At 34.4% G+C, this 26,854-nt stretch overlaps 2 pseudogenes; both read right to left on the reverse strand.

Annotated features, from left to right (window-relative positions):
* Positions 1 to 404: 404 nt before the first annotated feature.
* Positions 405 to 18,778, reverse strand: LOC149538123 (L-type lectin-domain containing receptor kinase IV.4 pseudogene; annotated as a pseudogene).
* A 936-nt stretch (positions 18,779 to 19,714) lies between these two features.
* On the reverse strand, positions 19,715 to 25,830 carry LOC149538124 (L-type lectin-domain containing receptor kinase S.4-like; annotated as a pseudogene).
* Positions 25,831 to 26,854: the final 1,024 nt, after the last annotated feature.

Genomic DNA, 26,854 nt, shown 5'->3' on the forward strand with positions numbered 1-26,854 from the left:
AAATAAGAGAAGTCATAGAATCATAAAACCATTGCCCCTAAATGATGGGTTGTCAAGACAAGCAAAGGAATATGTTACTTGTACATGCTGAAAAGTTAATTTAAAATTAACAATGTTTAGTTTATTTTTAATTCAATTTATATTAAATATCTAATTAAAAATTAAAAAAAGGTAAATAACCATCTTATATAATTGAATTGATAATCTGATTATAGACCAAAAGAATGCTGACAAAGGATATAACATGCAACAATAACAGCAATCCTAAGCATAAAAGATGAAAAATGGTTATAAAACAAGAGAAGCAATATAAACATAAAGCCATGACTCCAAAATGATGGGTTGTCAAGACGAGAAGGGAGATATCTTCAATGATATTATCCAGATTCATTTTTTTTTGAGGGGCCGCCTATCCAATTGTTGTGATACTAATCTCCAAGTGCTTGGAGTTGTTGTTGTAGTCGATCCTGACCCTTATTTATTCCCAATCTTGAGATTGATGGGCGTCGAAATATTCCCTTGTCAATATATGCTGGATGCAACATACAAATCCTCTTATGTATACAACTTTCACAAGAAACTCTCCATTTTTGACAGAAAATGCCTTCACAACGCCGCCATTAATAGTATTCTTGTTGTTGATGAATGCAAAATAGTTGAATGGAACGCTCCCACCAGCATCATTTAGAAAAATCTAGAAAATTACCAGCAGACAAATTCAAGTGTGCAATGTCAATGTAAGAATACTTATTTATAAGTAGAGGGCTGAAGAGGATCCAAATGCAAAGCACCCTCACCGCAAAGAATCTGCAACACCTGTTTCATGCATGGTCTCTCATTTGGATGAGGGTTTGAATAGACAAGACCCAATACAAGCACTTTCTCAGCCTCAACCTTCTCATACTCCTCGCCAAGCTTTTCATCAATAGCATCCAGTAATCTCCCATTTGCATACAAATTCCAAACCCACTGAACCAAAATCAAACCTTGGGCATTTACAGGATTCCTTCCACAGGTGACCTCCAGCAAAAGAGTCCCAAAGCTAAAGACATCCGTCGAAGGAGAAGCCTTTCAAGAATGTATAAGCTCTGGTGCAATGTACCCAAGTGTGCCCACCACATGAGTTGTTTGGGGCTTTTCACTGTGATCATATAATCTTGCCAAACCAAAATCCCCCACACGACTGTTTAAATCATAGTCCAATAATATATTTCTGGATTTAATATCCTTGTGCACCATACATTTTTCCCACTATTCATGTAAATACAACAGTCTGGTGGCTACATCTTTGAGGATTTTGTATCTGTGAGCCCATGTTAGATTCGATTATGGACTGAACAAATTTCTTTCAAGACTTCCATTGGACATGTAGGTATAGACAATGAAGAGGTGCTCATTTTTCCTTCTCCAGCCCCTCAGAGGCACCAAATTCCAATGCTTCAGCCGCCCAAGGCTCGATATTTCTCCCATGAATTCCTTCATTCCTTCTGTGAAATCTTTTGTGATGCACTTCACGGCGATTTCTTCGCCGGAAGGCAGAGTACCCCTGTATACCGGCCCAAAGCCTCCATAGCCAAGAAGATTCTCATCCGTGAAGCTCTACAATTGAGATCAAGACCAACATAGTTTGTATAACTAATCATACATAAGAAATGCAATTGTCAAATCCAGATACAGAACATTGACTATTCATGAATTGTAAAGTCTCATGTACATAATTAAATATCTGATAGAAAGATGTTTTAATTTGTTTTTTATTCTATTTAAGTATCAAATTTATTCTTATTTCACCTTTGTAGCAAGGTTGAGCTTTCGATAGTTGAATCTCTAGGACCAATATTATAGCTCCCATTTTTCATAAAATTCTATGCAGTCCATCTTTTTCAACCAATAAAATGTGCTAAGAATGACTCCTAAGATAAAATCCATTGAACACACTGTAGTAATTAATATGAAATTTTTAGATTGGTAGAACTTGGAAATTTTGAATTTGAAGAAAGGGAGATGCACAATGTCTATATCTTTAGTTCTGTTGTGGCTGGATGTGAAGCTCCATGCCAAAATGTAATGATTCTCACTCAAAGACCAAGTACCTGTTGATTCAATTGAAATCATTTTTATCACTTATATGAATGGCATCTAGATCCCATGAGTACTAAATGAATTTGACTAAGTACTAATAGTATATTATAGAATTTTTTCAAATTTGAAAAGTTTCCCTTGCTATATGAAATTTTCCCTTGCGATAGGACACAATGACTTGACTTATTATTCCCACTAAGTGTAGCATCTGTGCTATGGTGGTCGAGTAATGATAAATGAAAGACTTAAGACTTCATTCATCTCCACTTGTGGAAAATGGTAGAAGTGAAAGAATAGAAAGGATACAAGTTGTAACACGTTTCCACTTATGCTGAGATCGTAATTTAGAATGATTGAATATCATAATATAATTAGAAAAAGACAATAAATAATTTTAATTCTAAAAATATGTAATTATAATATAGAACTAATTTATAATTACTTAATATTATTTTTAAAAATAATTTTTATTATCTTATAAATTAAACTTAATAATTTTTTATAAAAAAATCTTCCTATAAATAATTTTACACAAAGATACAATTGCTAGTTTTAAGTTTTTACATGTTTATTTTAAATAGACTAATATAACTTTAAATATATGTTAAGAATAATTAAATACAAAATCTACATTTTTTTCAAATTAATAAAAAATATTTAAAATTACACCTAAAATATTTAAAATTACAAATACTAAAGGATGGAAATATGGGACATAAAGATATCGTTCACAAATTGATACAATCTTTCCGTGGAGTTGGGTATTCGACGAGGGCATAGGGCTTTTGAGGTGGTGAATGTGGGGCCTACTCAATCAGAGAGGAGCTTTGTCAAATGTTGTAGACGTCGAGAAAATGCGGACGCGGACAAGGGGATGCGATTTGGTTTTCAAAGAAATTATACTAGCAATTAGTGTGCAATGGGTACGTAGAATAGGTGTGGGGTGTCAATTAGGGAAAAGTGTGGCCTATTTTATTGTATACATACTTAAGATATGTTGTCAATTAGAAATTTTATTTTGTACTCTATTTATGGGAGGATAATAGGGAAAATTGTGGCCTATTTTTTGTATATACATATGCAAGATATGTGATCAATTGAAGATTTTATTTTGTATCCTATCTTGTTAACACCCCACCTCCCACCTCTCTTGCTCTTTCTCACTAACTCATATAAAATATAATAGAAAAATTAATTATTTATTCATTCTCATAATAGTTAGAATAAATTTCAAAATCATTTTTATAAAAATCCTTAGAAAAGAGAGGAGGGGAAGAGATAATGATAGATAGGGAGAGGAAATTTTTTTAAGTCATATTTATAAAATTTCTTATAAGAGAAAGGGGAGAGACAATGATAGATAGTGAGAGGAAATCACATTGTGTGTGTGTGGGCACATGCATATGTCAGACTTAGATAAGAAGAGAGGAACATAGAGTATGTGTGGTTACTGAGATATAGAGAAAAAGTCAATTATAACTATTGACGATGGGCTTTATTTGTATTATTAAATTTTCTAATTACTTCTTAGGCTAATGATTTAGATGCTCTAGATTTGATCGCTTCATTCACCAGGTTGGGAATGTCACTTCTTGTTGTATTTTGGTACAAAGGGCTCTTCTTCCACTAGAGTAGACAACTTCATCCATTGAGAAAGGGGTCAAGTTGTGGCATCCCCTGTAGCAATAAAATCATCACAAACTTCAACATCCCTAAAAGAGCCATTTTATGCAGAAGGGAAGCACAGATTTGGAAAATACAAAGTAGAGACAGATAAGAAAGTGTGGTATGGGAACAAGCAAGAAGAGGAAGGGGTTTAAATAGGTTCTTAGAACATTAACCGCTAGCAATCACTAACACAAAAAATAACTAAGGAGTTCGGGAGGGAGCTTCTAGGAACATTTCTAATCTATTGACATAATTCAAGCATCTTCTATCTAGATACAATTTTCATTGAACATGAATAAGATATTACCATTTATCAAATCTTCTACTTGGTTCTCATCATGTGTTGTGTGCTTGGTGTGGCAAATTCATTTGTGATGATTTTGATTGTGGATGAAGCTCGATAGTAATGTAAAATAATGAAGTGATCCTCCTCTTAATTTAGCAATTTCTTCCATTTCTTTTAGTTCAGTTTATCTATCGTTTCTATATTAAATCTTCTATCATTTATAACATGTGGGAAGTATATATGATTTTTTCATATTACCCTACGATATAGTATATGATGCTATGCACATGATGTGTATAAGATATATTATGAATAATTAAAACTTGTTATTGCATTTGTGACCAATGGGTGTGGTCATGAGATTTAAAGAATAGGTATGCTATAGAGTTATCAAAAGTCATTTTACTCTCTCTCTCTCTCTCTCTCTCTCTCTCTCTCTCTCTCTCTCTCTCTCTCTCTCTCTCTCTCTCTCTCTCTCTCTCTCCTCCCATCCTCTAGATATTTATCTCTATCTTTTCCTTTCCTCTTCCCCCTCCATTTCTAGACATGTCTCCGCCTCTCTATCCATACATCTCACTCAATCACCTTCTTTCAATTTCTTTAAATCTCTACACATTTATATTTCCTCTTGATATCTCCCTCTATCTCTATATTGTTATCTCATTGTCCTTATCTATTCCAATATATATCCCCCTTCCCACCTCTCAGTCTATCTCACTTTCTACCTCTACACACACATGCATATACATACATACACATGTGCATACACGTATTGTTTGTCCATCTAGACACATCTCATGTTCTCTAACAACTATTCTGCCCTGATGAATCCCTTCTTGTACCTTTATATCTCTACATCTTCATATTTCTTTCTAGGCTATCTCTCTCTTTCATCTCCATATCAAGAAATTATGATTCAACTCCATCACTCTTACTTCAATTTATATACTATCATGAATCATTCTTTTAGGAAAAGTAATATTTTAAGTGGGTGTGCATGAGTTCATTGCATGCACTATGTTGAAAACTCATTTTGTGTTGGAATGTATCATAGTAACCAATTGCATGTTTTTGTAATGGGCACCTTGGAAATGCCCAAAAATTGAACCAATTGTTGATAGATATTTTAATGTCTTTGCATAGATTCAAAACCACATAACATGAACAAGAAGGAATTTATGCAAACTGAAGATTGAACTACTGTTGAAATAATATTAGTTTCAAACTAATAAAATCAAATAGCAAACTTTACTACTCACTAATTACTCCAACATTATAACATGTAAAATCATCCCTTCACAATGGCGTAGGTATCAGACAAGGAGTGAGAATGATATGAGAAAACACCCAATCTACCTATGGCTGGAAATGTGCCCAAGCTACTTGTTAATGAAGCTAATAGCAATGAATTCCAAAGGCCAACGAGAGAGGGTAGATGTCCTTTAATGCCAAGAACAGATCCGTAACTCTCACATCCAATTTCTTCTCATATTCAACCTGCCTAACAATAGCCACAAGCTCTCCTTTTATTCCTAGCTACTTCATATGGTTGACCACTTTTCACAATCAATCTGGGATAAATAACATAAAATAAAAGGCTAATGGTCACACAACTGGACAACTATTAAAGTGGGGACATTATAGTCTGCCACCCTCGAAATTGCTTGTCCTCAAGCAATCTCAGTCATGTTTGTTGTAACACTTGCTCACTCTCCCAAGTAGCATCTTCCTCCGGCAGGTCTCTCCATCAGACTCAATATTCTTTAATCACCCTATTTCATAGAGTCCTCTCCCTAGTATCTAGAATAGCCTCAAGAATCAATATGAGCTCCCCCTCCTCATCTAATGGTGGAAAATCTACAGAAGGCACAACTCTCTAACCGATGACTTTCTTAAGCCTCAACACATGAAACACATTATGCACCTGATTGCCCTCTGGAAGCTCAATCTCGTAGGCAACCTCGCTCACCCTACAAATCACTCTATAGGGACCATAAAACCTAGGCTTCAACTTCTCTACTCTACTCTTCTTGAGTGATGACTATCTGTATGGTTGTAGCCTCAAGTAAACCATATCCTCAACCTCAAAACTATGTTCTATCTACTGCTAATCAACATACAATTTCTACTAATTTTGGGCCTATTGTATATTCTCCTTGAGCACCCTCAAAATATCTTGACTATCCTACAAGAAGTCTTTGGCTTTGGGCACTCTACTATTCCCCAAAACTAGATCCATGAAGCTAGGTGCTTCATAACCATATAGTGCCATGAATGGAGTCTTCTTGATGGACATATGATAAGTGGTGTTATAACAGTACTCTCCCATATGTAGCCATTTGACACAAGCTCTCTATTGTGCAGTCACATAATTCTTTAGATATCCTTCCACCCATTTATTCACAATCTTTGTTTGCCCATCTATCTATGGATGATAACTAGTGCTAGGTGTAAGATCTATGTAACACAATCTAAATAGTTCCTACAAAAAAACACTCATAAATTTACTAATGTGGTCACTGACAATAAAACTAGGTAGCCCATGTAACCTGAATATCTCCTTGAAGAAAAGATTGGCTACCTATGCTATTGTGTAGGTGGATGGAATAGCAAAGAAGTGAGCAAACTTTGTCAGTTGGTCAACTACCACATAGATGCAATCTCTCCACTATACTTGTGGTAACCTAGTGATGAAGTCCATAGAAATACTTTCCCATTTCCTATCCAGAATGGGAAAAGGTTGTGACAACCCTGTAGGATATGTGTGCTCTCCTTTATTTTGCTGACAAATTGCACACTCCTTGACATGCTTTTGAACATCATCCTTGAGCCCTTTCCATGTGAATCTACTCATAGATCTCCCTATAGGTCTTAAAGACCCCTAGATGTCCAGCTGTAGGTGCATTGGAAATGCTTTCACTATTACCTCCCTAAACTATGATGAAGAAATCAAATATATCCTACCCTGGAACTTGATCAATCCATCCATCACCACATAATGATCATCCTGTATGGTGCTTGCAATAACTCCAAAAGCCCAAGTGTCCCTCACATACACTACTATAATCTTATTTCTCCAATCTCCTATAATCTAAGCTATAGCACAAATATGAAGTCTCCTAGATAAAGCATCTACCACCACATTCTTCTTCCCTTTGACAAACTCAATGTCAAAGTCATAAGCCTATAGCTTCATAATCCAGTTCTATTGTCTATCATTTAAATCATGTTGGCTCATGAAGTATTTGATGTTGTTGTGATCAATCTTGATAAAAAACTTCCCCCTAACTAGGTAAGGTCGAAACTTGGCCAATACATGCATAATAGCCAACATCTCCTGATCATAGATGGAATAGCTCCTCTCCACTCCATGGAGCTTCTTGCTCTAAAAAACAATGAGATGCTTCTCTTACATCAAGACTGTCCCAATCCCATCTCTTGATGCATCACAATGAAGCTCAAATAGATTTGCAAAGTCCAGTAGAGCTAGTACTGGACATGATGACATCACCTTATTGAAATGATCAAAGCTTCTCTGAGCTGCCCTTGTCCATGTGAAGGTCCCTTTCTTGTTAAGGTTTGTCAAGGGTGCAACAATCTATGAAAAACACTTAACAAATCTCCTATAAAACCTACAGAGACCAAAGAACCCTTTAAGTTGTGTAAGGTTCATAGGAGTAGGCCAATCAACAATAGCTCTAATCTTTTTAGGATCTACCCAAACTCCATTTATGCTGGTGATATGCCCAAGGTATAGTAGCTCAGTCAACCCAAACTCACACTTATATTCCTTGGCATGTAGTGACTCATTCTTCAAAATGGAAAACAAAATCTCAAGATGTTGTAAATGCTCCTCCAAAGTCTTACTGAAGACTAAAATGTCATCAAAGAAAATAAGGACAAATCTCCTAAGCCGCCCCTTCAATACCTGATTCATGCAACTCTGGAATTTAGCAGGGGCAATGGTTAGCCCAAATGGCATAACCAAAAACTTGAAGTGGCCATAGTGACACTAAAAGGTTGTCTTCTCAATGTCCTCCACCCTCATCTTGATTTCATGATACCCTGACTGTAAAATCAATCTTTGTAAATAAGAATGCACCATGCAGCTCATCAATCAGCTCATCTATCTACAAGATGAGATATTTATTCTTAATGTTCTTCTTATTTAATGCCTCGTGATTGATGCACATGTGCATCATCTCATCCTTCTTCTTTACCAATACTACTGCTAAAGCAAAGGGGCTCTTACTAGGCCTGATATGCCCCATCTCAAACAGCTCCTTAATTGCATTCTCTATCTCATTCTTGTGTTTCTTAGGATGACGATAGGGAGTAATCATAACTAGTTTGGCTCCCTCCTCAAGCTCAATAACATGCTCTATGCTCCTGTTAGGAGGAACCACATGTGAAATCTCACCAAATACCTTAGTGTGCCTATCAAGTATCTCTTGGATATCTGGTGGATGACTCTTCACCTATGGCTTCCGTGAAGTTGGCATAGTGAAACATTCTGCTACCCACTGTATGTCATTATGCTGAAAAAGTTTTTGTTTTCTCCTCAAGGAGACCACTCTACAACTCCCATTTGAAAGTCCCCTAAGTACAATAGTTCTCCCCTCATGTTGAAACCTCATCTCCAATTTTGCTAGGTTGAGTGTGAACTTGACTAGCGAGGCCATCCATGTCATGTTGAGGATGCCATCATAGTCTCTCATGTCTACTAAATAGAACTCATCCTCCAACTCATAGCCATCTCCAAACCTGATGTGAAGATTAGATATCATTCGAGTCCATGATAATTTGTCACCATTAGCTACCATGACTCTAAACCCGACGTGCTCCTCAGTCTATAAACCTCTCTTGGTTACCAATTGTGCATCTATGAAATTATGTGTAGCCCCAACGTCAATGAGTGAAATCACTTTCTGCCCCTGGATAGTACCCTAACCTTAAATGTGATTGCCTTCTGAGTGCTCATTAATCATCCCAATTACTTCTCATCCTTAGAAATCTACTCTCCTTTGTAGTGGTATCCTCATTTGAATTAGAGTACCGATCCTCCTTCTGTGATTGTGACTCCTCTGCTAATAAATATTCCATTTGATTTGCCTTAGCCTTTAGAGGACACTTATGAGATAAATTCCAAGGCTCTATGCAATGAAAACATAGATTCTTTTTTCTCAACTCATTTAGGGTGTCATTATCCAACTTATTATCCCTTTTTGGCTGAGCATCCTTGTGAAAAGATTTTTTTGTCCTTCTCCTTGTCCTTTTTCATATATTAATCCCTATGCTGAAATTTGCTCCTAAAAGAAGAAGGTCCTAACTCATGAGCCTTCTTAGTAGCCTCCTATAATGTAGCTGGGTCATGCCCCTTGACCCAACCCCTAAAGGGATCTAAGAGTTCATCCATAAACAACACTACTAAGCTCCTCTCCAAAATATCTGTGACCAACATACTAACCTCTAAAATTCACTGATATACATCTCAACTAATTCCCACTGCTTGAGTTGTGCCAACTCCTTAAACTGTAACTCGAGATCCTTGGTATCAAATCTCTCTATGAGCTTCTCAGTGAACTCCTTGTAAGATGTGATTTGATTATGCCCCAAGGTTACCATGCCATGATGCCACCACTCATGCGTCGGTCCATCCAAGTGAATAGCCACATACTTTATAGCCTCCTCCTTAGGTATAGAATTTAGCTGCAAGTATGTATCTACCTTCTACACCCAAGATCGTGTGGTCATCTTCCCTAAAGCATCATAATAAGGTAAAGAAAGTATCCCAACTTTCTTTCTCAGCTCAATGTTTTGATTTCTCCCATTTGATCTAGGCATGCATCTCATCGTCAAGTGCATATAATCTCTAAGGGAAATATCTACCTAAAACTCTAGTCCACTAGCCTCCTAATCCCTCTTGAACTAATCCTATAACTCGGTAATCTGTAGTTAATTAATTGGTTGAACTGGATCTTTGGGTGGGAAGGTGGGTAGAAGAGGTCTTGAGCTCGCTGTTCGAGTTGGGCTTGCAACATGTTTAAAGTTATCAGCCTCATTTCGATTGTTGCCATGTCCATTATTACCCTTAATGTTATTCTCAGGATCATTGTTGTTGCCTCGACCTCCATTATTATTGCCGCTATTGTTGTCATTTCCCCCATTGTTGACATCACCTGGATTAATATCGATACCTATATGTCTAGCAATAAGATGCAACATCATATCCATTCACCTATTCTGCTCCTGTTGCATATGCTGCCCCTACTCTAGTGTACCTGATAATAGTCTAAACATTACATCCTCCTGATATGGATCAATATTCCTGCCTCCACCTAATCTTGTATTCCTATCATCTTGTTCACCTATACTGTTATCTTGTTCAAAGAATATATCCTTTGTGTGTGTATGACTAGATTGTATGTCCCTCTATACGGATGAACTAGCCTATTCGCTCTACAAATCTAAACTCCTATTTTGTCTTGATCTGGTATTGTGAAAATTATAAAGCCCTTGTCACATGCTCAAACACAAATTCTTAGCCCCTTTTCATTTCTGCTTCTAGTGTTTTGACATTTTGTCAAACACTTTTCCCTCTATCTAGCTATCCCAAATTCCCTATAAGACCTCCATAGGATGGTAGGACTTATATAGCTCTGATACCATTGTAATGGGCACCCTAGAAATGCCCAAAAACTGAACCAACTGCTAATAGAGATTTTAATGTCTTTGCATAAATTCGAAACCACATAACATGAACAAGAAGGAATTTATGCAAACTAAAGTTTGAACTATTATTGAAATAATATTAGTTTCAAACTAATAAAATCAAATACATAGACAACTTTTCTACTCACTAATTACTCCAGTATCATAACATGTAAAATCATCCCTTCATAATGGCATAAGTATCAGATAAGGAGTGGGAATGATACGAGCAAACACCAAATTTGCCTATAGCTAGAAATGCACCAAAGCTGCCTGTTAATGAAGCTAATAGCAATGAATTTCAAAGGCCAAACCCCAAGGGAATGATGTCTAGAATGTCAAAAGAGAGGATATACATCCTCTAATGCCAAGAAGAGATCCGTAACTCTCACATCAAATTTCTTCTCATATTCAACCTACCTAACAATAGCCACAAGCTCTCCTTTTATTCCTACTTCATAGGGTTGATCACTTTTCACAAGCAATGTGGGATAAATAAAATAAAACAAAATAAAAGGCTAACAGTCACACAACTGGACAATTGCTAAAGTGGGGACATTATATTTATGTTGTTTTTTTGGATACGATCACGTGGTTTTGTTTCCTTATATACATGTGGATTATCTTCATATTTTAAAGCATGCCCTTTTTCATTTAGAGTATTGCATTATTTTCTATATTTATAATCAAATCTATGGGATATGATCCCATAATATCTTGTTGCATCGACGCCATGAGATACATGTATTGACAAGATAGGATTTGTCAAGGTTGCTTCTATTGTAGTCAAATGTATTATATAATTATTGATAGGATCGGATTTATCAATGACTCTAAATAGTTCCATGTGGTGTGCCATTACCTATTCACATTCCACACTCTCTTAATCACCCCCTATATATTTTCCCCTTTCTACTCCCCTCTCTCTCCTTCTCTCCATATCACCTCTCTATTAGGACTATTTTTACACAAACAACATTTCCTATATGGGCTACATATTTAACTCATGTAATGCACATATATATACAAAAATTAGTCCAATATTTTTTGTTTATCTTTGACCTTCCACATCTCTTCCATATACCCATTGCATAATAATGTACAATTACTAGTAATATTGAATATTTGAAAATTTTGGATTGACCATATAACCATTTTTTGTCATACATCATACATCATACATCATACATCATACATCATACATCATAATGTTTGAAAATCTATCATAAATCATGTGACTGAAATGATCATGAATCAAAATAAAAAATAAAAAAATTATATCCAATAACCTTTAAGATAACCTCTCATTATTTTTCCATTCAAATTTGATCTCTCTACCCTTCTCTTGGGGCCTTTTAATCTTATCAAAGTCCTTGACAACTATCAAAGGTATGTCCTTTAACTCACCAATCCATTTCCATAAGCCAGTTATCTCATTGACATCATTAGGAGCATAAACAAGGAAGAGACCAAGTTCTTAGTTATTAAAAGATAGGGAGATCTATAAATTGCTTTGTTGCACAATGAAAATCCCCAACCAATCACAAATACATTTGAGTGCAAAAGGTATGGTAGAAAAGGTGGTTGCATGATCATTTCAAATACATTTGAGTGCAATATCTAGATTGCACCCAATTGCTTTGACTTCTTGAAGTGTAGGAATGCACTACATACTTTCTGTTTGAATTTTCCAATCCCTTAAAGTTCCATGGTGCACATTTGATATCCTTCAATAACATTATAATTCAGTTTCCATTATCCTTCAATAGCAATAAAGGTAAATACATCGGCTAGTTAGCCATGAGCATCAAATCCAAAATAATCTTGGAATATAATTGAAATCTTATACAATTGATATGTGCAAATAAAAATTAACTATGAATCTAATATCTTTTAAGCATGAATATTTTGGACAACTGATTGTCATGGCCAGGGTCATCATGAGTATTTTAAGGCACTTGGAACATCATCCGCAAGCATTGCTGCTCGTTGATTCCCCAAGTCACCATTAGCTTCCATCTTGAAGAAGACTCAGACATATACATACAATTTTTGGAAATTTCTGTCTAATTAGCGTTAGAATTGTGATTTTAAGTAAAGGGAAATGAGATCGACCATCTACTGGATATTTGTGATTTTTGATTGGGTCTAATGATCTAGTATTTTTGTAGAAAAGGGGTTAAATTAATTAATAAATAATAAAAAAGATAATGTAAGATAACAACTATTTGAGAAAAGCTCTCTCAGAATAGCTCTCTCAACTCATGAAGTCTAAGAAAAACAATTTGAACTGAACTTAATCTATTTCCCCCAACTTTTGAATCAAATAATGCTTTTGTAAATTTCATATCTTGTATCTACTGAATGGAGTATGGCACCGTACATTGCCCCACTGGAGTGTCGAACCCACAGTTAGGACTTGAACTCTAAGCCCTAACAATCATAAAATTCTATTTCATTATAATTATTTTGAACCAGCCCTCGTCTACCTTAATACCATTTGAAATGTATGAAAATATGATCGCAATTCTATCCAATAAAGCAACCATTTAATCTGCAAGCTGCCATGCTCCCTTATTTGTGACGAAAAATGCAAAAAAAGTGAAGCAAAAGAGAAGGATTGTGAGCAGGAATGTGATGAACAAGTAGATCCACAACAACCATAAGACCCTAAACATAAAGATTTCTTATTCTACTTAGATCAATGACAGGACACTACCTTCATCTGATGGTTAGCAGATTATTAGAAATATCCAAAAACATACCGTGTAAAGTGGCCCAAAAATAGACGCATGAGATTGATTCAATGGTCAGCCGTTGGATTAAATACAGAGCTCCTCCTTTGGCGTAATAAAGATGACAAAGAGGCATCTCAATAACTAAATAGAGAGTTAGACATACAAATGTGCCCATAAACATGTCGGTAACCGGTTGGTGACCTGCTGTTTAAGATTTCATTGAAGCAATCCACCCTGCGATGGAGTGTTATAATCTTCTAGCCACAAATCGATCATCTAGTAATACATTGTCTTGGAGGGAAACTCTAGAATCAACGTGCACGAGAGGATACAAACACAGACACTCGCACAAAGCTGCATGGAGATATTGCATTTCTCTCAATTCTTATGAGCTAAAAATAACCCACTTATCAGATTCCAATTTGAATTCAATTACTCTTGGGAGTTGATCGAGGGGAATGTTAATGCAAAATATAGTGTAATCTCTCCAACTTTCATGTTCTATGATTCTGTCTACTACTTGGATTTCACCCAGTCCATTGGCTATTTATTTAAGCACCTCTCTAGCGTAGTATTCCATGAGAAGTTTATAGAATCTAATCCATATTGTCTTTTTACTAAATTCAAAGGCCCACAAATGGAAATTTGGGCACCATTTATCCATGTGCACAACATAACCTACCATATTTTGACTCCTGTATCAAATGATATCATATCTCCTAGTTTCCAAGAGCGTAATGCTTAAGAAGAAATTATTTGGTAGTTTGTTGAAGGTGAATCCGATCCCCCATTTTTAGATCCACTAATCCTTGAATTTAGTCATTTCAATAGTACCTCCTTTCCACTTTGTGATTATTCGATATTCTTGGATCTTTTCTACCATCTTCTTGATATTATCTGTCTGAGAGGAACGGATCTCTGGTTGGCATTTTGTGGGAAAGCTCATAGATATAAGGTACTATTTGACCTTGGCTCTTTCTACTTAATTTTATTGGATAGTAGATACAATTTTATACAATAGCTTGACCCATAAACATTCTTAAATGTATGCTAATTAAATTGATAAGAAACTACATCAAGATTGACAACATGCACATAAATTTGAGAACTAATTTAAACTTATGGACACCTAACTCAAACACATCTACAATTAGATATTGATTCAAACTAAAACTCTTTGACTCACACCTGAAGTGAACTTATGTTGCTAGCAACTCAAACAAGGTTTTCCACATGAGAAACACTTATTTATTCACTACTATTGAAACATTAACTCCAACACCCCCCACTTAATGTGACAACTAAATGAAACATTAACAGTGTGTTTTGTAACCTTTAATAGGGTTGGTTCCTAACAGGGCTCATTTCAGAAGAGTGAAAATTAGTAGCTAGTTACTTGGTGGTTTTTCCCATATTGGGTTTCCACATTAAATCTGGTGTCTCTTGTGTTGATGTCATTTCTTTTATGCATGCATGTTAAATCTTTGTGAATGCTTAATAAGTAAACATACATCTACCGAGTTACAACATTTTTCTGTGTTGTTTTTATAAGACATCTAAGGGAGCTATGGATTTTTTTTGCGGTAATTGATTCACCCCCCTCTCAGCTACTCCATCTATATTTCGAACAGAATTTATACTTTGCAAATAAGTCATAGAGAAGTAAGACTTCCTCTAGTTTCTTCCAACTACTAGTATAGTCATACAACTATTATCAAGCTTCGAAACTCCATTGGAGACAACATCTCCACATGAAATGCCTCATAACCCTCATAAAGATATGATGCCAAGCTTCCAAATTTTCAAATATCCCTCAACTATTGGACACCAATCCACACAAGTGTGTCTCATAACCCCAATGCGATATAGTTTCTTTGATCCATTAGCACCTCAAACTATTGAGCGTCTATCTAGACTCTACTACATCCTTTCCTATTTTCAAAGTCAAAATAGAATAAAACATTCATCTTTAATGCATTCATCATTGCCTTCAAGATCTAATGGTTCTTCACCATGCCTCATCTCCTTGACTTCTTCTTCTCTAACACATACAATGTAACACGAAGATGGCTCTAATACCATATTGGAGAAATAGAACAACATAAACAAACCAAAAAAAGAAAGAACTTCTAGCTTTATTTTATTTAATACTAGATGAAATTTTATATGATAGCTTGACCCATCAACATTCCTAAATGACACTACTAATTAGATTGACAAAAAACTACTTCATTATTAACAACACACACATAAACTTGACAGTTAACTAAAACTTATGGAAACCTAAAAATTTCAAACACATCTACAATTAGATATTGATTCAAACTAAAACTCTTTGACTCACACCTGAAATGAACTTATGTTGCTAGAAACTCAAACAAGGTTTGCCACAACATTGCAATAATTATTTATTTAACATTAACTCTAACATGACCCTTTTTACCACCAATCATTAGAAACCTCCATCATGTTTGCAGACCTCCAACCCCATCTTTGTCTAGGATTTTGTCATCCTCACTATTGATTTTGATCTTGATGATAGCTAGGGTTCCTTTGGTCTCTTCCATACCACTGCTAATGTTGCTGAAATTTATTAGATTTTTTTTTTTGAGCTTTTTTGACCCATCTACCTGCTTCAAAAACCCATGGAGATCTAGGTCCTTTAATGTTTGTGTTTTCTTTGTATGTTCACCATCCATTTTTTATATTGTTTTTGAAATCCTGCGTGGGAAATTTCATGTCCATTTCATCATTCTAGTTCCTGAGTTGCTTGACTTTCCCTTTCAATTTGTACCTCTGTTCATCACTATTCTTCTCTGCTTTGAGCTTGTGACCCTTTGCCTTTAGAAATAGGAATAATCTCTCTCTCTCTCTCTCTCTCTCTCTCTCTCTCTCTCTCTCTCTACACACACACACACATACACACACACATAAGCATTTCCTTTATTATATCATCAAAAAAATCTAAATTGCTTGATAGCTAAAATATATAGGAAAAATAGGAAGCAACCATAAAACAATCAAAATTTATTTCATTTGGACTTAGGCATTGAGAATTATCATGTTATTGAATATAGAAATATCATGCTTCTTAATGTCTTATATACATTCATCTTTTCTTTCACTACTCTTTTGACTTTCTTCCACCATTATGTCTCATTTATTTTCAATCCTTCTTCTTATTCCTAGAATTATTTTCTCTCCACCATTTATCTCTATATAGTGTATTCTTTACATTAGAAATAGATGTGAAACTAAATTTTCTAGCTAGATACACATCATGTCTCTTTATTTTTCAAACATGAAAACAAAAGAAAATGAACTCTTATAGTCTAGAAAATGATTCTAAAATGATAAGATAATATCCATAAATACTCACGTATAACTAGCTTACCAACTAATAACTTAGGGCCCGTTTGTTTGTCGGCATAAGATTAGAAAATTAAAATAGAAATGGAAATGTGGAATGGGAATGGAAAAGAGCAATCCCATTCTTGTTTGGTTAACCTAGTATTTGATTAGGAATATGTTACTTTCTTGTTTGGTTGTACAAAAATGGAATAGGAATAAGGTGAAGTTTTGTATTTTTTAAAATAGATATAATAATAATAATAATAAAATTAATTAATTTTTTTAAAAATTGAATTTCAAAAATAATAATTATTTAACATTTAAAAATTTTTTTTAAAAAACAATTAGATTGGGAATAGGAATGGCTCATTCCAATAACAACTATTTTTTGGAATGGACATATGTTCATTTTAGGGGTAAAATTAGAATATGTTAGCCTATTTCCTATTCCAATTTGGGGTATGAGAATACATTTCCTATTCCTATTTTCCTATTCATATTCTGGCAAACAAACATGCTCTTAAAGACATGAGATTTATATTATAGGATAGTTTTATATGAAATTAATAACCTGACTATAGACAAAAAGAAAGCTGACAAAGGATATAACAAACAAGAGCTCTGGTAGAGCTTGAGTCCCTGCCTATTGTTTAATAAAAAACACTTAAATAATGCATTTGACCATGACTACACTTGTTAGCATTGTTTAAGAAATATTAGCGTAGCATTATATCTCAAGAGTGTTCATTATGAGCAATGTCTAGTCAACCAAAGGCAATTTCTTCTTGAGATAACTTATTTAGAGTATGAGAGTTAAACATCTAAGATAAATTAAAGAACATAAAAGATTTGGAAAAAAAAGGAATTTTATAGATTGCTAAAGAATTTGATAATTTAAAAATAAAAGAGTACTTAGAATATGAATAATACAATTTCTACTTAGAGTACTTAGATATGAAATATTATGGACTTGTCTAAATTAATTTTATCATCACTATTTCATAGCACATGCATTAAATATAAACTGCCATTATGTGATAAGGTTCAAGATACATACTCTATTAAGAACAAGGAGAAAATAGCATATTGTGTGATATCAAATTTGTTTATCATCTAATAGAACATCATATGGTAAATCTTGTTTGTGATATTGGTTAGACTTGGCTCCACAAAAATCACGATGAAAATTGAAAAATCAATATAATTATTAGATTAAGATAATAAATTTGTAAATAAAGACATTAATTTAATAGTTTGTGTTTGTCTATGTATTAGTAGTCATTCCAAGTTAATCATCCCATTTATTTTAATTCAATTATCAATCTCAACTTTTAAAATACTATTAATTAATTTGATTAAATTTAGAATGATACTACATTGTTAAATACATAAGATGTAAAATTAAAAAAAAGATTTAATGAAATGCATAAAGAAAAAATAATAATAATAATGACAACATCAAAATTTATATATTTTATTTGAAAGCATCAAGTTATAGTATTTTTCATAAAGTTTAATTTTCTTCATTGAAATTAATATAATTATATTTTAATTTAAAACCAATTTAAGTTTTGTTATATCTATATTAGACTTCATGAACTTATAATATTTTTTTCCTCAAAAATACATTTTTAAACTTTTGTACTTAGTTAGGGATCCGTAACTGGCAAGATGTCTCCAACAACAAATCTACAGTAACAATTCCTCTTCTCTTTTACTGCAGACTGTCAAGAAAGACAGTCGGGCGCCTACTAAGGAAACAAATCATGGGCAATTTATTATTGCAAGCACACACAAAGTAGCATGAATGCCAATTCCTCTAGCGTACCCTGCAATGTGCATCTGTCTCCTTATCCTGCAGACTCTGTGTAGCATACAGAAATGCAAATGCTCCGATGATCATCCTTGCTTTTCTGGCAATTGTTGATATACCATGAGACATTGACTAGTAACTAGTATGCTTTGTTTCATGTCAATACCTTGTTCCCAAGCTCCCATTTTAGTAGAGGTAAAAGGCATGCTAAAAAGAATGATTTTTATTCTAGTTCTTTGCGAAACTATTGTTGAAGATGCAAACCACAAGTGGAATTGAAAGAAGCGAATGCTCAAATGGGACAAGGGTTACATTTTTCTTAAGGTGTAATTTGATGGTGTTCTTACCGAATCTTTTTGTGGTTTCAAGGGCTATGCATACTATTTTTGCAGAGATTTTCTTTCAAAATTGGATAAGCATGGGCTCATTGAGGGCTTGTAAGTAGAACTATTATTTTACTGTCAAAATTCTTGATTACCCACTTGCTAAAATAGCAATAGTGGTGTGTTGCCCCCTGTTTTAGCTATTTGGTTCTATATAGCTCAAGAGGACTCAATCCAGACCATGGAGAGCATGTAAGGGAGGCCTGTTGGTGTTTTTGCACTCTTTTTTTTTTTTTTTTTGGCAAGGCAGGTAGGCGGCCATGGCTATTGATTTCAGATCTCAAATCTGATATGAGATCATTTCATGAGGTGAATTGTAGAAACAAGAATTCCATGTGGTTATTTCTTGAAATAAGAAATCTTTGGCAATTTCTTAGCTTGCTCACTAACATTCTGATGATGGATCATGGAGTATGATCCGAAATGTTGATGCTAAAAATTCTTACACAATCTCACCCAGAAGCTCGAATATAGAATTTCTAGAAGTACAAATATTATTACAATTTATGAATTGAAAAAATAATAAAACTCCCACCAAAATTAAGACTAGCCAATCACAAAAAAGAAATTAATGATAATAAATTAATTTAAAAATAAAACAATTCTTAAACTTTAAAAGTCAATAATTTTGATAAAAAAATTAATAGATAGGAGGTCTGATGAAAACATTAGTTCCTGGGACTAACAACAATAGCAAACCCTCATCATAAAATATGAAAATTCGTAATAAAACAATAGAAGTAATATAATCATAAAGCCACGACTCCTAAATGATGGGCTGTGAAAACAAGCGAAGAGAGATGTCACTTGTAGACACCGAAAACCCAACGTACATCTTGAATGATAAGATTCATTTTTTTCCTGGCGTTTCTGAGGCATCCCCTGTCCAATTGCTGCAATATATCTTCAGCTGCTTGGAGTCACTATGGTAGTCGATCCATGCCCTTATGTTATTCCTAATCTATAGATTGATGGGCCTCAAAATATTCCCTTTCCAACAAAGATTAACTACAAAAATTGTGGTTGTTGAATGCAAAACAGTTGAATTAAACAACTCCACATCCACCTGCAGACTTATTCGAGCCTTGAATACTTAATTATAAGCGGAGGGCTCAAGAGGATCCAAATGCAAAGCACCCTCACCGCAGAGAATCTGCAACACTCGTTTCATGCTTGGCCTCTCATTTGGATCAGGGTTTGAACACACAAGTCCCAGTACAAGCACATTCTCAGCCTCGCCCTTCTCATAATCCTCGCCAAGCTTTTCATCAACAGCATCCAGTAACCTTCCATTCGCATACAAATCCCAAACCCACTGAACCAAAATGACACCTTGGGGATCCACAGGTTTTCTTCCGCAGACTACTTCCAGCAGAAGAGTCCCAAAGCTGAACAAATCTGTTGAAGGAGAAGCCTTTCCTGAATGAATGAGCTCCGGCGCAATGTACCCCAAAGTGCCCACCACATGAGTTGTTTCGGGCTTTTCACTGTGATCATATAATCTGGCCAAACCAAAGTCCCCCACACGGCCATTCAGATCACAGTCCAGTAATACATTGCTGGATTTGATGTCTCTGTGCACCACACATTTTTCCCACTGCTCGTGTAAGTACAACAATCCGGCAGCCACATCTGTGATGATTTTGTATCTCCGTGCCCATGAAAGATTCAATGTTGGAGTGAAGAGATTTGTTTCAAGGCTGCCGTTGGACATGAAGTCATAGACGATGAAGAGGCACTATTTTTTCTACTCCAGCCCCTCAGAGGCACTAAATTTCGGTGCTGCAGCCGCCCAAGGCTGGATATTTCTGCCATGAATTCCTTCATTCCTTGTGCCAAATCTTTTGTGATGCATTTCACGGCGACTTCTTCGCCGGAAGGCAGAGTTCCCTGGTATACCCGACCAAAACTCCCGTAGCCCAGAAGATTCTCGTCCCTAAAACCCTGCAATAAAACAAGGCAAAGCCGTTGTCAAAAATTCTGTTGTGTATGGAAAATTTGCAACGACTATGATCAAGGAATATATTTGTCGTGAAGAAGGTGAGGGCCTGACTGTTTTTCATGTGTCTGTATCTTTAACAGCTTTCGGATTGTCTAATTATGGTTCCGAAATGTATAATTTTGAAAATGAAATAAACTGATATTTGTATGATTGGTAAAGTATAAAATAAATATTAGTTATCGTCTTTTTTGTTCATCTGATTAAACTGATAAAAATTTGGGTGCATGAATGACCAAGTATCTCTAATAAATAAAATGATGAGATGGTATCATAAGCTAAAATGATGGAAGTCTTAAGAGAAAGACGAAAGACATGTTCAATTGATCCATTACCTATAGTTACTAGAGATTTGGTCTAAAAGAATGTTGTAGTAGTTTAGTAACATTTTACTATTAAATGATAAAAAATCAACACGCTAATCATAAAATGAAATGTGTAGATGATATTTAATTATGTGTAGATGTTAAGAAATAAAATGATTTAAAGTGTAGATGATATTTAAATATTAATGAAATATTGATAAATCATTAAAAATATATTTTTGAATATAAAAAAGATTTGAACTTTATTAAGGTAGATGAAATTTAAGTTAATCAATTTAATTTGAATGTAATAACATATAGTTGCATTTATAATTACCTTTGTAGCGAGGTTGAGCTTTTGATAATTAAATCTTTGTGGCCAATACTGCAACTCCCATTTTTCATAGGATTCTATATAGTCCATCCTTTTTAACCAATAAAATGTGCTAAGAGTGAGTCCCAAGATTGAAGCTATTAAGCACATTACAATAATATATATGAATTTTGTAGATTTGTAGAAGTTTGAGATTTTGACATAAAAGGAAGGTAGATGCAAAATGTCTATATCTTGAGCCTTGTTGTCACCAGTTGTGAAGCTCCATGCCAAAATGTAATGCTTCTCAACCAAAGGTGGATCACAAGTTCATTCAAGAAAACTCATTTTCATCCAACAAAAGTTACATGAATAGTTGAAAAACTTGAAAATCTTAAAATTGTCTAATTTTCCTAAATATCATTCTTTAACATATTTTTCGCTATTCAATAAGATATAGTTATTATTAAAGTTATTAATAATTGCATAAAAAAATATCAATCATGAAATTTTTTTTTTCTCTAATTATCATTCTTTAACATATTTTTCGCTATTCAATAAGATATAGTTATTATTAAAGTTATTAATAATTGCATAAAAAAATATCAATCATGAAAGTTTTTTTTTCTCTTTTAGGAATAGCAATCTTGTGTTGTTATGTAAAAGCATTTTTTTAAAAAATGGCTCTTAGATATGTCAATAAATTTAAAAAAATTAAAAACGTAGAACAGAAAATTTGTAATGTGAATTTTTTTAAGGATTTGGTAGAAGTTTTAACTACACATAGATGTAGCATGTATGTGGTCATACACAAGGCATGTCAAGGGTTATAACTAATAATGTGTCTCATTGAGAACATTTTATGAAGTAACATTACTTTGCAATAAAACATCATATGAGATTTTTGTGAAAACATTGTAAATCTAAAAATAGATACTTGGATGTGTGCATAATTAAATTCATTAACCTTAATTAGAATGAAAATTGAAATTTAAGTATAACTAATGAGGAAGTTTGAAACATTTGACAAAAAACTACTTGGTGGACACATCTTTGAGTTTCGTGATTACTACCAAGTGAAGTTTGGCTTAAGTCTTGCCATGAAGTTATTTAAAGCACAATACATAGTTCTAAAGTAATCAATAACAATATTTTATGCATGTATTGGGAAACTAAAATAAATCAAACTGATACATGTAAACTAGTCATAGATATTTTATGTGTTTATTTTTGTAAAAGGTGAAATTTTTCCTTGCACTTAAACTCTCCTTTTTTATTTTAAAAAAGGAATATAGATTTTGTTTATTTGTATATTCTCTTTGCAGATTAATATGTTATGACATCTTATGTATGGATTATTGAAATTATAGTTTTCTAAAGACTTTTCATTTATACTCAATAGAAGTTGAAGTGTATTGGTGTGAGTTTGATAAATAAAATTCTTACCATTAATTTGTGATTTGATAATTATTTACCTTATTTTACAATCATTTCATATATAAGTTTATTCTTAAAAGAGGAAAACACACATGCACACAGAATTGAGGGTGGATGGTAATGGTGTGAGGATTAAAAAATCTAAGATGTACACTTACATTCAATAAATGCCTATATAATCTTAATTTTAAAACATTTTGTATCCAAAATTATTCTTTAAAAAAATACAATTAAATTAAAAAGATATGAATTAAAATTAAATTAAAAAAATTAAAGTTGAAAAATGGATTCAACTTGAATGATTTATAATGAGTTCAGTGGAGATAACTCTTATTGAATGCAAGGCTCCAATATCATTAGGGACGAGGCTAAGAAGATGATTTGGGTGAATTTAGAGGAATAGATAATCCTTGTTAATTTCTCAAAACCTAGCTACTGATTTATTGCACAATTAATTCACAAAAATGTTCATATCTTATTTATAACAATCACTACTCTAGATTAATTAACAAAAACTAACAATGAAAGACAAAATAGCATAGATCAATCCCACATAGAATAACATAGATATATCTAGGAAACCCAATTTGGAGAAAACCTGTAAATGTTGGATAATCTATTCAGCCCAAGGATAAATTTTCTCTTTAAGAATAATACAATAAAAATTAAAGCTATTTCTAAACATCAATTTCAAGTTTTTTTTAAGCAACTCCACTCCGCCTTTCAAGCTAACTAATACAACTAACGCTTTGTCTTAGTGAAGAAGATGTTTTGCATAACATTGAACCCTCAGTCCTTGATTCTTATCTAAAGAATAACTTTTAAAGTATTTCTCTCAAATGAATTATTAATAAAAGATTACTTCATAGAAAAAAAAATCTAAATCTTTGTCCATTTGTTTGAGGGAATTGAACTGGAATCAATATTTAAACAATTAAAAAAAAAAAAATCCTCAATTTGGAGGTGTTAAATAGGAATTGGAATATGAGTTTTGAATTCCCATGTTGGCCCGTAATGAGAATTTGTTAGTTCTACCTCAAGAGGTGGAATTGAAATTGGACTGAAATCATTTAGTTGAATTTTCATTTTTCTTGCTCAACACAACTCATTTCCAAATTAACAAATCCAACATTTATGATATTGCTATTGAGATTTAACTATGTAGTTTTTTGAGTCAAACTCATTGATTTGTGTTTCATGAGCAGTGATTCACATGAATCCATCTCTCATGACAATAAATGGAACACTTGTCACTCATTGGATTTGGGGTTCATTAGTTAGATTCCCCCACCCTATATTTTAGTGGGTATAGGGCAGGGCCATCACTCATTGGATTTAGGTGAAGCACTGGGACTTTCTAGGAGGTCACCCATCCCACTACTACTCCAACTCAAGAGTGCTTAACTACAAAGCTTCTTCCATGGTTGAAATCACTTTGCTTGCGACCTCATTTCCAAAACCTTTACCATGTGTTGTGCCTTATGAAACATTCATGATTAGAAAGCCCCTTAAGCTCGTCAATTGATAAAGTCAATGAATTTGATTTAAAAAACCATATAGTAAAACTCCCATAACAATGTCATAAATTGATTTGCTCTGTAAGAAAAACATTTCTACTTATCAAATCCAACAACATTCAACATTTGACAAATTCTGAATATAAGGTAGACCCTTAACTTTTGAGGATGAAAAAACACATATTTTAAAGACGAATAATGCAAGGTTTTGTTGTCTCTATCAATGCAAGGTTTAGTTGTCCGTCACAACACCCATTTTTCTTTTATCTTTTACATTTGTGTTTAAGTGGCATGCAAGAATAAGATAGAATATAATGTTCATGGAAAGGAGGATCTTAAAAAAAGACATACCTGTAGATGCAGAAAACCCAACGTACATAGAGTCTCGTATAACATGACTCAAATTCAAGTCTTTTCTGGAGAGGAGAGCTTTGTGCGGCCTCGCCCGTCCAATTGGTGCGATGCGTACGTCGAGCTGTTGAGAAGCACCGTCGTAGTCAATCCAAGCCCTTATATTATGCCCGCTATTCAGAATAACAGGCGTCGATCCGTTCTGATGCCAATAACCAGCAGGCGTAGCCAAGGAGGCGTTGAAGCCGTTGAGATCGATACCAACGCGGTTACGGTAGTTAACATCCAACCGCTGAGTTACGCCAAACTCAACAGCGAAGAGATGGTTGTAGTCCTTGCCGTCGCTGGAGACGTTGAAGAGGCCCAAGTACTGACTGGCGATGGCACCGTTGAGAGCCGTTGAGGGAGACATGATGAAGCATATCCCTGACCCTCCACTCGACCTTTGCCGCGGAACCATGGCGAAAACGAAGGTTGTGCTGAATGAGATGACTGAGCCGTTTCTTTTCATGGGCACGGGCTGGTCAAAGTAAGCGCGGCCAATGAGGCGCTGGGAATGGTTTGTGAGGCGGATTGTGTTCGATTGTAGTGAGGCATCTGCAACATATTTGATTCTGCTCGTGGCGTTGAAGCGGTTGAAGAGGAAAGTGGTGTTCTGCTGAACGCCCTCGGCTGCCGTTAGAACGATTAATGAGAGGCAGAGAATGTGCACCCAAATCTGCATATTCATCCTCGCCATTGTATTGGGTTTTTCTGAGCATGAGTGTTACTTCTTATGGGGGAAACAATCCTTTTCTTTCTTGACTACTGGACTGTGAATAGGAGTCGTTGGAGGTAGTTGTGATGATTGACTTTCCTGTGAAGATTCATTTAATTTTGAGAGTGCAGTGAGGACTTTAAATATGTCGACTCACAAATTGATGCAATCTTTCCGTGGATTGAGGTATTCGACGAGGACATAAAATGTTAAGATTCAATGCGTGGGTTGACAACTGAAAGAGCAGAGTCTTTTGAGGTTGTCAATGTGGGGCCTGCTCAATCAGAGAGGAGCTTTGTCAATGTTGTCAGAGGACCTAGTAGTCTAGTCATGCGCCCTAACTTCGGGCCCCTCAAAATATACTGTAACAATCATTAAAATGATTTTTTTTTTCCGTCATCTTCTTCCACTAGTGAAGTGCTTAAACCTAAGGTTTCAACTCTCCACCACAAAAATTGATGTCAATTTTATTCGTTATAGTATAAAGTGTGCAATTTGTCATTTTTTGGACCTCCTATCATTCGTAGTTAATTACCACCCCCCATATTTAATTGCCGAAGTCCCATTACTTGAACATTCTAGTGTGTTAGTTTACAATATATAAAACCTTATATAAATATGTAATATTTATTAGTTGAATAATATAACACTTATGTATAAGTGAACATGTTCTTCATTTAATTATTAAATTTCTATTTAATGAACAAATATTTTTATAATATGGAATGCTAAATGTCTAATAACTAATTGTAAAAAACATTTTATTAAACTATTTCAAACCTAACCCTAAATTCATATTCCACCTATTAACCTAACTTGTATACATTTGTCACTGCTGCCGCTCATTGTTTCACCGCCATACCATGTGGCAAGGGTTGCAAGAATGGAGACGACATGCATTTACCTATTCAGAGGAGAAGACACTGAGCTGTTTCATGGAAGGTTACGTGCTTGCAGGCGACTTGGGGTGGCGTGGATGAAGGACATGAAAATTTAGAGTGTAGGTTTTCAAGCATTTCTTATAACTGCAGTCATGATTTGGGGTTTTTAAAGATTTCGCTTCCATTTGCTCTCTGATTTCTTTGCCAATATTTCACTTCCATTTGCTCTTTGATTTCTTTGATTGTGATATTGTGTTGGCGA

The sequence above is a fragment of the Cupressus sempervirens genome, chromosome 9 (assembly GCF_028749045.1).
Source record: "Cupressus sempervirens isolate cs-2001-9-10 chromosome 9, ASM2874904v1, whole genome shotgun sequence".
Classification (NCBI taxonomy): domain Eukaryota; kingdom Viridiplantae; phylum Streptophyta; class Pinopsida; order Cupressales; family Cupressaceae; genus Cupressus; species Cupressus sempervirens.